This window comes from Balaenoptera physalus (assembly GCF_965194825.1).
Source record: "Balaenoptera physalus genome assembly, chromosome: 11".
Taxonomy (NCBI): Eukaryota; Metazoa; Chordata; class Mammalia; order Artiodactyla; family Balaenopteridae; genus Balaenoptera; species Balaenoptera physalus.
Window position 1 is genome coordinate 17,400,528 of NC_138896.1, and position 11,156 is coordinate 17,411,683.

General features: G+C 40.9%; 1 protein-coding gene across 4 annotated transcripts in view; it reads left to right on the forward strand.

Moving 5' to 3' along the window:
- The window catches only part of SOX4 (SRY-box transcription factor 4), a 53,812-nt gene extending 43,181 nt beyond the window's left edge, over positions 1-10,631 (forward strand). For all 4 annotated transcript variants that reach the window (XR_014251310.1, XR_014251311.1, XR_014251312.1 and 1 more), the window contains 2 exons: positions 3,092-6,023; positions 9,504-10,631. The gene's annotated coding sequence lies outside the window, so the exon portion shown is untranslated. The remainder of the gene's footprint in view (positions 1-3,091; positions 6,024-9,503) is intronic.
- The last annotated feature ends 525 nt before the right edge of the window (positions 10,632-11,156 follow it).

Here is an 11,156-nt window from a genome sequence, read left to right on the forward strand (position 1 = left end):
TGGGCATATACCCTGAGAAAACCATAATTCAAAAAGAGTCACGTACCATAATGTTCATTGCAGCTCTGTTTACAATAGCCAGGACATGGAAGCAACCTAAGTGTCCATCATCGGATGAATGGATAAAGAAGATGTGGCACATATATACAATGGAATATTACTCAGCCATAAAAAGAAACAAAACTGAGTTATTTGTAGTGAGGTGGATGGACCTGGGGTCTGTCATACAGAGTGAAGTAAGTCAGAAAGAGAAAAACAAATACCATATGCTAACACATATATATGGAATCTAAAAAAAAAAAAAAAAGTGTTCATGAAGAACCTAGTGGCAAAATGGAGTAAAGACACAGACCTACTAGAGAATGGACTTGAGGATACGGGGAGGGGGAAGGGTAAGCTGGGACAAAGTGAGAGAGTGGCGTGGACATATATACACTACCAAACGTAAAATAGATAGCTAGTGGGAAGCAGCTGCATAGCACAGGGAGATCAGCTTGGTGCTTTGTGACCACCTAGAGGGGTGGGATAGGGAGGGTGGGAGGGAGGGAGACAAAGAGGGAAGAGATATGGGGACATATGTACATGTATAACTGATTCACTTTTTTATAAAGCAGAAACTAACACATTATTGCAAAGCAATTATACTCCAATAAAGATGTTTAAAAAAAAAAAAAAGCTCAGTCTCATTGGGTTAAACAGTCTTAAAACTTTAACCAAATTTATCCCCTTATCAGGGCTTTCAATTCCCATGTTTGTAAAAAAAGACAAAACTATTTTTGCCCCGATTCATGTGCTACATTTGACATAAATGCAAAATAGAAACCTCAATTTTTGAAATAATTTTTTGGGGGGTAGAAAATAAGGATAGAAAAACTAAATGATTAAAGCAGGGGATAAGATTACACACACAAACACGTTAACCTTCTCACCTTGAGTAGGTGCTAGAGAAGATGGGCTAATTGGGCTTTACATTTCTGAGGAACAAAGCAAAGAGGGAACCTGCTTAATTACAAGATTTATCCACAAGACTAAAGCCAAACTATAAATGGAACACTTTTTCTGAATCTAAAACCTGTGAAACATTTCTCCTGTAGATTCACATAAAGAGGACATGGTATGATATAGTGAAAATGTCCTTGGCAACATTGCTACAATAGACACAAAAATAACTTTCATGTCTCTGGGTCTTTGATATCCTTCAGTTGAGGCCAATAGCATATCACTAAAGCACGTTCTGCACGGGGTCACTGAGAATATCTGTTCTGAAAGTCTCAGCTTCACATGTAGTAAAAATAATGGAAATATAATACATTATAATTTGAGCTCGAATTCAGTTTCAAAGTATATATAAAATGCTTAAAATATTTAGAGTAAACTTTATCAAATCCCAAGTGTACACAGACTAAATACTAGTGTATATCATAAACAGTAAGGGAGGGGGTAGAAGAAGAAACAATAACTTTACAGATTAAAGCATGAGATATTGGGCGGGACATTCTTGTGACCAGGTTTACCCTTAGGCAGGTATGGTTTAGGGAAAAAAGTTATAATGGATTGTGGCAGTAGAATTAGGTGGATAAGTAAGCGGGTGAAATGTGAAAGTAATTAGTTAATGAATTGATTCAAAGTAGAGGGAGAGTTTTAATGCCCTTTCTCAGGGCTCTCACCAGGACATATTAATCCTTTTATGAAATCAATAACTTAGCCGAAGGTGGAAAGTGCAGAATTTGTAATTGGTGGATCCATTATATTAGATCTAACTGCCAAGAAAAGAAAACAAACCCAAACCTTGACAGATCAGAGTGATCAGATAATTTTAGCAAAATGAAAGTCAACAGAGATAAAATAAGGTCATCTACTTTTGAAGTAGTAGGAGCAGAAATGAGGTGTTGATATTTTACCTAGGTCATTCTTCCAATTAAACAAACATTGAGTGCCTGTTGTATGCCAGGCACTGTGCTAGGCACTAGAAAGGCAATGATAAATGAGGCACATGACCTAGTAGGGAAGACATGTATAAACCCTGCTAGACAGTTGGTCAGTGTTGGAATAGAGATGTGAATGAGGTTCAACGGTTGTATGAGGCATGGGGAATGTTTGGTCTCTTGCATGTTGAAGATCAGGGAAGGCTTCAATGAGAAAGGGAAGCCAAATTAAAGGAGAGAGGGATAGAGGGTAGGAGTGGCACAGACAGAAAAAGACACAGCGTGCTGTAAGTTATTTAATGTGGATGGAGATGTTTATATGTGGGGAGGGGAGATGGTAGGAATGAGGGGAGGGTGGATAAGGCTAGATCACAGAGGAGGCTGAGTTTGGACTCTGGCAATGTAGGGAGCCATTAATAATTTTCTTTTTTCTTAAGGAAATAAATAATGTGATCAACATGCCATTTTTATAAAAGTCACTCTGGGAACAGTGCTTCAGATTGTTTGGACATGGCGCCAGGGTGACCGCGGAGGAGGAGACTGGTTTGGAGACTGTATTGGTCTGCTTGGGCTGCCATTACAAAATAACACAGACTGGGTGTCTTAAACAACAGAACATTTATTTTCTTACAGTTCTGGAGGTTAGAAATCCTAGAATAAGGTGCTGGCTGAGTCCATTACGGGTGAGGATTCTCTTCCTAGCTTGTAGATGGCCTCCTTCTTGCTGTGTCCTCACATGACATTTCCTCCATGTGTGCATGGCGAACGAGAATGAGGGGTTTCTGGTGTCCCTTCTTACAAGGAAACTAATCCTATCAGATCAGGACGCCACCCTTATGACCTCATTCAACCTTAATTACTTCCTTAGAGGCCCCATCTCCAAGTAAAGCCACACTGGGAGTTAGGGCTTCAACACAGGAATTTTGGGGAGACACAAACATCCAGTCTATAACAGAGAGAGACCATTATAGCTGTTCAGTTGAAAGATGATGAGGGCCTGAATTGAGTAGTAGCTATGGGGCAGGAAGGGAAGCATGTTGGAGATGCTAAGGAAATAAAACTGACTGTTCTTTTTGAGTGTTTAGGCATTTAGTTGTGGACTGAGGGGAGAGGGGAAAAGTGTTGAGTAACTCCCACATTTTTGTTGTTTTTGTTCCCTTTACCAGTGTGTATATCTATATATCCTATTGGTTCTCTTCCTCTGGAGAACCCTGAATATATATGGGTTATAATCTTGTGAGTCAGCTGAGAAGTCCCGCCATCTGCAGACTACAAGCTAGAGAACCAAGAAAGCCAGCTGTATAATTCAGTCTGAATGCAAAGTTCTGAGAACCAGCAACACCAGTGTCTGAGGGCAGGAGAAGATGGATGTCCCAAGCTTCTTTGGAGAGAGCAAATTCGCCGTTCCTGTGCCTTTTTGTTCTACTCAGGCCTTCAACGGATTGGATAACGCCCACTCACATTGGTGAAGGTGATCTTCTTTACCTAGTCTATCTGTTTAAATGCTAATCTCCTCTGGAAACACCTTGACAGACAACACGCAGGAATGGTTTACCAGCTATCTGGGCAACCTTTAGCCAAGTCAAGTTGACATAAAATTATCCATCACAATTGGTTAAATAGTAGTAGGGCTAATAAGAAGGGTTGTAGGGGAGAGTTTCTGATTTTTGAGAAAAAGCTGGTAAAATTAGCTTAAGCTATGTTAAATGAGAGGTATCTGTGGGACCTGTGGGTGAAAACCTCCAGTGAACAGTTGGATTTATAGGTGTTTGGGTCAAGGAAGAACAATCTGGGCTGGAGGTACAGGGATGGGGGTTGTGAAACTCAAAGCCATAGTGGATAGAGTCAGCATAGATAGGCAGGTGTAGTTCAGGAAGAGAAGAAAACCAAGGATTAATTCTTGGGAAGAAACTGGGCATGGAAACACGAAAACCCCTTGTTAAATGTCTTATTACTTTATTTTAAATTTAGGAGAAAAAAAGGGGAAGTACTTTTGGTGTAATACTTTATATTTTTCCACATCAGACTCTCACCCTTATTCTTAGTAATTTTGTATGAGCACATCTGCAACTTTATTGCTGACTCAAAGTGATATTTTTGCTAATAAATGAGTGAGCTCTCTGGAAGGTGCTGTAATGAGTAAAGGATTGCACTTAGCTGTAAATTTAACCTCTGTAACTCCAGTGGCAAAATGAAGTCATTTATTACAGGGAAAAATTGCTGGCTCTGAAGGAGAAGACAAATGGTTGCCTCTTTGCCCTAGTTTAAATAGGATGATGGCTCTAGCACAGTTCCTTAAAGACAAGGGTCTGTTCCGTGCAGGCTACTGGCAACCATTTATGAGGCCAACTGTGATCCCAGCTGCAACAAGGACCAAGAGGTTCCTCTTATAGGGCGGGAAGTGCTGTTGTCAGAATTCCTGCCTGCGCTCTTGATCAATGGATGTCTCTAGCCCTTTTTATGAGGGCTAAGCTTGCCAGCAAATAAAAAGCAAACTAAATAAATAATGAGAGAAGAAAATACTATAAAACTGAAGGAAATCTCTTATGAACTAACATAAACTGAAGTGAGAAAGGAATATCTAAGCTGAGTGTATAGAGCTTCCAATCCCAAAGTAGGTGATAACCCAGGCAAAGTTAAAAGATGGCCTATTCCAAATCATGTTAGAGAAAGTATAATCAGTGTTACTATGGATATACAGGACAGTAAAATAGAAAGCAGGGGAGAGATAGCAGGTGGCTGGGGAAAAAGCCACCTTGTTTATCCCTTGTTCTTTTTAATTGTATCTATTAGTGATAGACTTCCTGGATTAAGTCAAAGCTATAATAAAAATGTCTTTCTGAGAAACTTCTATGACTAGGATGACCTTGATTTTTTGTTTTTAGCCTGGAGAAGAAAGTCTAATAATACCTTTCTCCACAAAACAAAATATTCATCAGTTCTGTTCTTATTTAAGGCTGTTATCATCTCAAATAAGTATTTCCACAGGAAATACTAAGCAATGGCAAAATTACATGAATTTTAGAGCCAAAAATATTGCAGAATTGAAAGAAAACAGGTAAGAATATTTCCATTACATTGTATTTGCCTTTGGTTAAAGATTTTATCTAAGTTAGATATCAGGGATACATGTCATGAAACAGAGAATCGGGAATTAAAACCAAAAATTATGCCATTTCACGTGGAACAGTGTCAGGCTTTTACCCCCTGAAGTTAAAGATATTACTGTTGCATAATCATGTTAGCCTGAAGGACTGCTTCATACACAGGGTAATCATCCAAGAACATGAGTCGTAATCAGAAGTTGTGATGTACATTTTCCTAAAAAAGGTGCCAGCCATCTAATTCATGCAGAGGGGTTCAGAGAAAGCTCTATAATGGATGGAAACTTGATTCCACTGGGAAGCATACAGTGTAACAGTGCAAATGCAGGGACGGTTAGATGATAGGAACTGGGTGAGCAACAGCAGAATGGGCAAAGTTGCTGGAAAGAGAAGGAAAAAAAACCTCAACAGAGGGAAATGTTTAAATCTGTTTTTTAAAAGATGCCATGCTGTTTTAGAATCTTCTAGAATAATGACATGGAAATGATCCTTGGTTCAGATGGGAAGACAGAAACTAAGGAGTTGTAATGCATGAAGAAATGCAGGGACTTCGCTGGTGGCACAGTGGTTGAGAATCTGCCTGCCAATGCAGGGGACACGGGTCCAAGCCCTGGTCTGGGAAGACCCCACCTGCCGCGGAGCAACTAAGCCCATGCGCCACAACTACTGAAGCCCTCATGCCTAGAGCCCATGCCTCGCAACAAGAGAAGCTGATGCAATGAGAAGCCCGCGCACCGCAACGAAGAGTAGCCCCCGCTCGCCGCAACTAGAGAAAGCCCGTGCGCAGCAACGAAGACCCAATGCAGCCAAAAATAAATAAATAAATAAATAAATTGATAAAAAAGAAAAAAGAAATGCAAGCAGATGCTGATGGATTGTCTTGGACAGATGGAGGGTGGAATTTGTCAGGATCTCTCTTGCACTAATATGGAAAAAGGCTGCATGTGACACATGTGACAAGACAGATTACTGCCAGTACCTTCCTAAATGTCAGGTAAGATATTTCCCCCCAAATGATCCTTCAGAAGAGGAGTTTGCCTTACCCAAAAGACCCTATGCTGTAATCTCTCAATTTCTCAATTATTTTATTTTGAACAACAAATTATACTTGGCAAAGCCACATTACCCTCAATCTTTGGGCCTCAAGCTTGTTTCTAATGCTTATGGAGGTCATATGACAAACTAGAAATGTAGGAGGCTAATGTATTTAATATAGACTTATTTATTAAAAAAAATTTTATCCTGGGGATAAGACCTCATGATCATCAAATTTTGCTGTCTTCGTAAACAAATCTTTTCAAGGTAAAACAAATCTTTTCGTGTTGTGGCTAGCTCAGCTATACATCTGTAGGAAAGATGACTAATTTTTTTTTAATGTTATGTCAATGATATTTGTGGGTTGGGATAAAATTTCCAATTTCAGTATCAACGTCAGCTCCAGAAGAGCTGTGTTTTCAACAATTTAAATAGAAATAAAGATGATGGGCTCTGATAATGAGAGATAAATGAATCAGAGTGGCTATGGGGATGACAAAGATGTGTGAGAAGAGAAAATAAAATTGTTTCATGAATTGTGAGTGGCAAAAACAGAAATATTTCTGAATTATTATTTCTAAGTTTATGTGATGAAAATATGGAAGCATATTAAATAAGTAGACACATGATCTAAAAGTGTGTATATTTAAGTTGGCCAAGAAACTTTTAAAACAATCTTCTTATTGGGAAAATGGAGAATTACTGTATATTATTCAGTTACATACAGTACATAGAGCAGAACTCCACTGTAGCCTGGATGAAATACTCTTCAGTCCAATACATGGACAATACATTAGATTCCTTGCTCTTTCTGAACCTTCTAATGGTCTACTGTGGCCTATATATATTGATATAAAGACTGAAGCACTGTTAATTAGGAAATCTAGTTTCTGGTATAACACTTAACAGCACAATCGTCTCTTGAGAGTTTGGGTAGCTTTTGTTTTCAATGCCCAGCATCCTTAAGGAAGATACTTTACTGAAGTTCCAGACCTTTATATCGGAGAAGAAAAGCTGAGAATCAAAATGAAATTCACCATCTGCTATTTTACTACTTTAACTTTATTTAAATCTGCTAGAGATAATAAACACTCAATAAATGACAGCTGTTTTTATTACTGTCAGGTTTATATACTTAGCACTTTACATTTTTGATGACATATTGTCCATGCAATCCCGTGATGCAGGTAGTCTTATGTTATTTTACACATGGTTACCGAGGTCAAAGAGGTAAAGTTACGTGATCACAGTCACACAGCTAGTGAGTGGCAAAGCCAGGTGATACACACCCAGCTGATGATTCTAAAACTCACATTCTTAATAAAAATTCTACTACCTCCTGAAAGGATAGAGATATTTGATGGGATAAATGAAGGAGGGACAGTTAGTCCAACCTGGGGTTTCCGGAAGGAAACCTATTACAGGAGATGCTTGTGTAGAAGGATCTGAAAGGCGAGTAAGGATTAGAGATAGGAAAAAGGTGGGATAAATGTCTTCCGAGAGAACAGCATGAGTAAAAGCGCATAAGCCTGAGATGGCATTGCTACAAGCATTTAGTATTATCAGGGCGTGTAGTATGAGTCACGTTGATGGGAAATACATATTGAGGGGGTGGGGAGGCTTTATGTGGAGGACCTTACCTTCGAGGCTATGGAGTTGGGATTTTACCAGAGGAAATGGAAATAATTAGAAACAGTAACAGTAGCAACAACAAGAGTACAAGTAAAACCAATAGGCCTTAGGGCTTAGAAGTAAAACGGGGTTTCAATTTTCCGGATATCTCTTGGGAAAGGAAAAAGATGTACTGTTCATTATTCTTAACAACAGTTTTGCAATATAGTGATTATTGCTGGGATATTAAGAAAATGAAAAAACATTTCAGAACAGGCAAGCCTCCTTATTAATGTTTCTGACCCAGGGAAATTGATAGATAAGCTATGAAGTATTTGTAACTGAACGGTAGCCACTATTACGTGTAGCCCCTCGATTAAGGACCTGAAAATCTCATTTAATTCTCATAACAACCCCATGAAGTAGGTGATTACGTCTCAGTTTTATTAGGTAAATAAAACCAATAAAACTTCACCAAAGGTTAAATGACTTGTGGAAAGAATTTTAGTTTAAAATGCAGCATGATAAAGACTCGTTGAGTTTACGGTGTTGGTTAAAGAAGTTCTGAAAGTTGGTAAGCCAATGACAAAGATTGGGGAAAGTCAACTCTTTCTGGGGCAGATGCAGAAGTGAAGTGTATCAGACTCCACAAAATCCTACCCGCTTCTTCGTAATTTGTTGCTAGGCTTTTATTTTTTTAACAAGAAGATAAACTAATCTTTCATAAAACTATTTACCCAGCACAGTACCGTTAAACTTGAAGTCCAGCTGCAAAATATTATGGGAAGTTCACGGGAGCTACTGTATAAACTTTCCAAGATCCCAAACCCATAAGGAAACCAGAAGTATAACTTTGTAAAGATAAATGACTGAGAGTATCTGAACAAGCGAAAATCAGCCAGGTTGTACCGTGATTACAAACGACCCTAAAATCTCAGTGGCTTAGGACAAGAAAGGGTTATTTTTTTGCTAACACACAATGATCACTGAGGTTGGCTGTGGAGGGGGCTCACCCTGGTACCCAGGGCAAATCAGCAACCTTATCCAGCACGGTAGCAGATGGAAAAGGGACACATGAAATCATACACTGGCTCTTAAAGCTTCCACCTGGAAAAGACACTTACTATTTCTGCTCGCATTTCATTGGCCAGAAGAGATGACATGGCCCCATCTGATTCAAGGGGAGTAGGGAATTGCATTCCTAACATGTGCCCAGAGGGAGAACAACAAAAATTTGGTGACTAGCACTGAGGACCATCACAGGGAGAATTTAAGAAAAACAGCAGTGAAAGCAACCTAAGAAGGAAAGTTCTAGGAGCTAAGGATGGCATTGGGGCTTATAATTATGTGGATACTGGAGGACTTATACATAATGATGGCTAAGAGCAGAATAAGATTTAATATATAATTTCATAAAAACTGTTGCAACAGTTGGCCAATTTATGCTGTGAGAAGTTTGGTGAAAAACACCATAGGATCTCCCACTGTAAATATTACTGACTAGGTAATACACTAGACATACACTGAGACATAGTATGAGATGTGTTTGTCATCCTTCTTAACTCTCATCAGAGGCTCAAAAAAGCCCTCTATGTTACTTCTAACTCAGTTTTTAAAAAGGTGATTCTAATAGAACATCCTGTTGCTTTGCTGTCTGCTGGCCTCAGACTTAAAGAACTTCTTCTCTTATGAATCTATGTACAAAAATTTCACACACGAGGTACGATTCTATACTTTATTTAGTAAAATATCTAATTTTAAAGTATGACCCAGAAAGTAAACTAGATAACTTAAACACTTTTCATTGCTGAAATAACCTCTTTTCCAGGGAAAATCTGATTTTGCAGCTTCGTTCTCTGAATAGAGTGGATTCCTCCCTTTAAAAAGCACATATCTGAGAGGTGTCTTAGGCTGAGTTCCTGCAGAAGCTGACCATGAGACCAGGATTCGAGGGCAAGTACTGTGGCCTGTTTGGGATGTGATGGCAGAAAGCACTAGAAGTACGGGGAGACAGGTAAGGAAGGGAGCCAGCATAGGGTTCCTTAGAGAGCAAGTTACCACAGTGGGAAACTAAGGCTCAAAGATGAGGACCTGCGGGAGACAGTGTAGAATACAACTTAGTAAGTCTAGTCCTACCTCCAGGTGAGGAAGCTGGGGTAGTTTTAAACTGACTTGCATCCTCGATTGCTTGAGAACTTCTCTGAGGGGCATTATCTGCCTGGCACTTCTAGCCTGTCCTCCTGCACTAGCAAAGTGGGGTCTTCTTCTGTTCAAGGAAGCCGTTGAACAGAGAAGCAGAGAAGGGCGAGCTATAGGATGCTGTCAGCCTGCCGTAGGAATGGCAGGGGTGGCGTCCCAAGTGGGGTGCCCACATTGTGAGTTCAGAGAGGATACTTGGATTCCTAAGCCCATTTGCTCTGGTATCTCCACCATTTTAATTAATTTAAAAATATTAATAATATGGTGGCATCTGAGAAACGATGGCATCCTTTTCAAAAGTAGCAGTGGCTGGTGTCGTACACAGAGAAGCCCAGGAGTGGAGATGGGGGAGCTCTGACCAGTTAAGGACCAAGATTCTTGGGAGGAGATCACTTGTTTTCCCCACAAGCTGGTTGGGAGATACTTCGAACAGCCCTGACGGGAGTGTTTCATAAAGCAGGGAGCAAACCTTCTTGAAGCCATATTGACTGTTCACCTGGCAAACGGCCCTTCCCCCTCATTTCTTGAGAAAAGAGAGAAACAAGCAGTCGATATTTTCAAAAGGTTTGGTAATGTTTTAGTAGATTCAATTAGTCCACTATAACAGTCAGTGGAGTATTGGGTATTATTTAGAAGTTAGCAACTCTTCGTTGATTTACCCCATAACTCGAGTATTTTTGAGAGGCAGCAGAATTGAATTGTCTCGAAGTACTGACTTTTCATTATTTTCCAAGCAGATCCCTGAGGAGAGCGGAAAGTAAGGTTCTGTCGCGGTGGGGGGGTGGGGGCGGGGAGGGTAGACTTCTCTTAAAAAGACAATTCTGGAAGTCATCATAATTAGACAAAGAGGAAAATGTGCCAGACAGGAGTGGGTAGGGGCTGTTTTCTCTCTGTGGTTGGTTGTGGAGCGTTCAAGATCCCTAACCTAGGATGAGGCTTCTGAGTTCCCAGTAGGCGAGGAGCCGCCCAGGAGACCCGAGGTTCCAGGAGAAGGCGGCGCAGGTGTCCAGGCTCCGGGCAGGTGAGCAGGCCGATGCGCCGGGAGGCCGGCCGGGCGGCCCCGGACCCCGGGCCCTGACTCTGCGGCCTCGCGGCTGCTCGCCGAGCTGCGAGGGCCGGACCGGGCGCGCAGGAACCCGGCCCGAAAGGCGCGGCTCACGCTCGCGCTCGCTCCCGCGCCCTCGCCTCCCGCGCAGCCCGGGCCACCGCCCTCCGCCTTCCCTCCGCCCGCTTCTCTATTTGCCACCTCGTTCCTCGACCTCGCTCCCCAGCCCTGCACGCA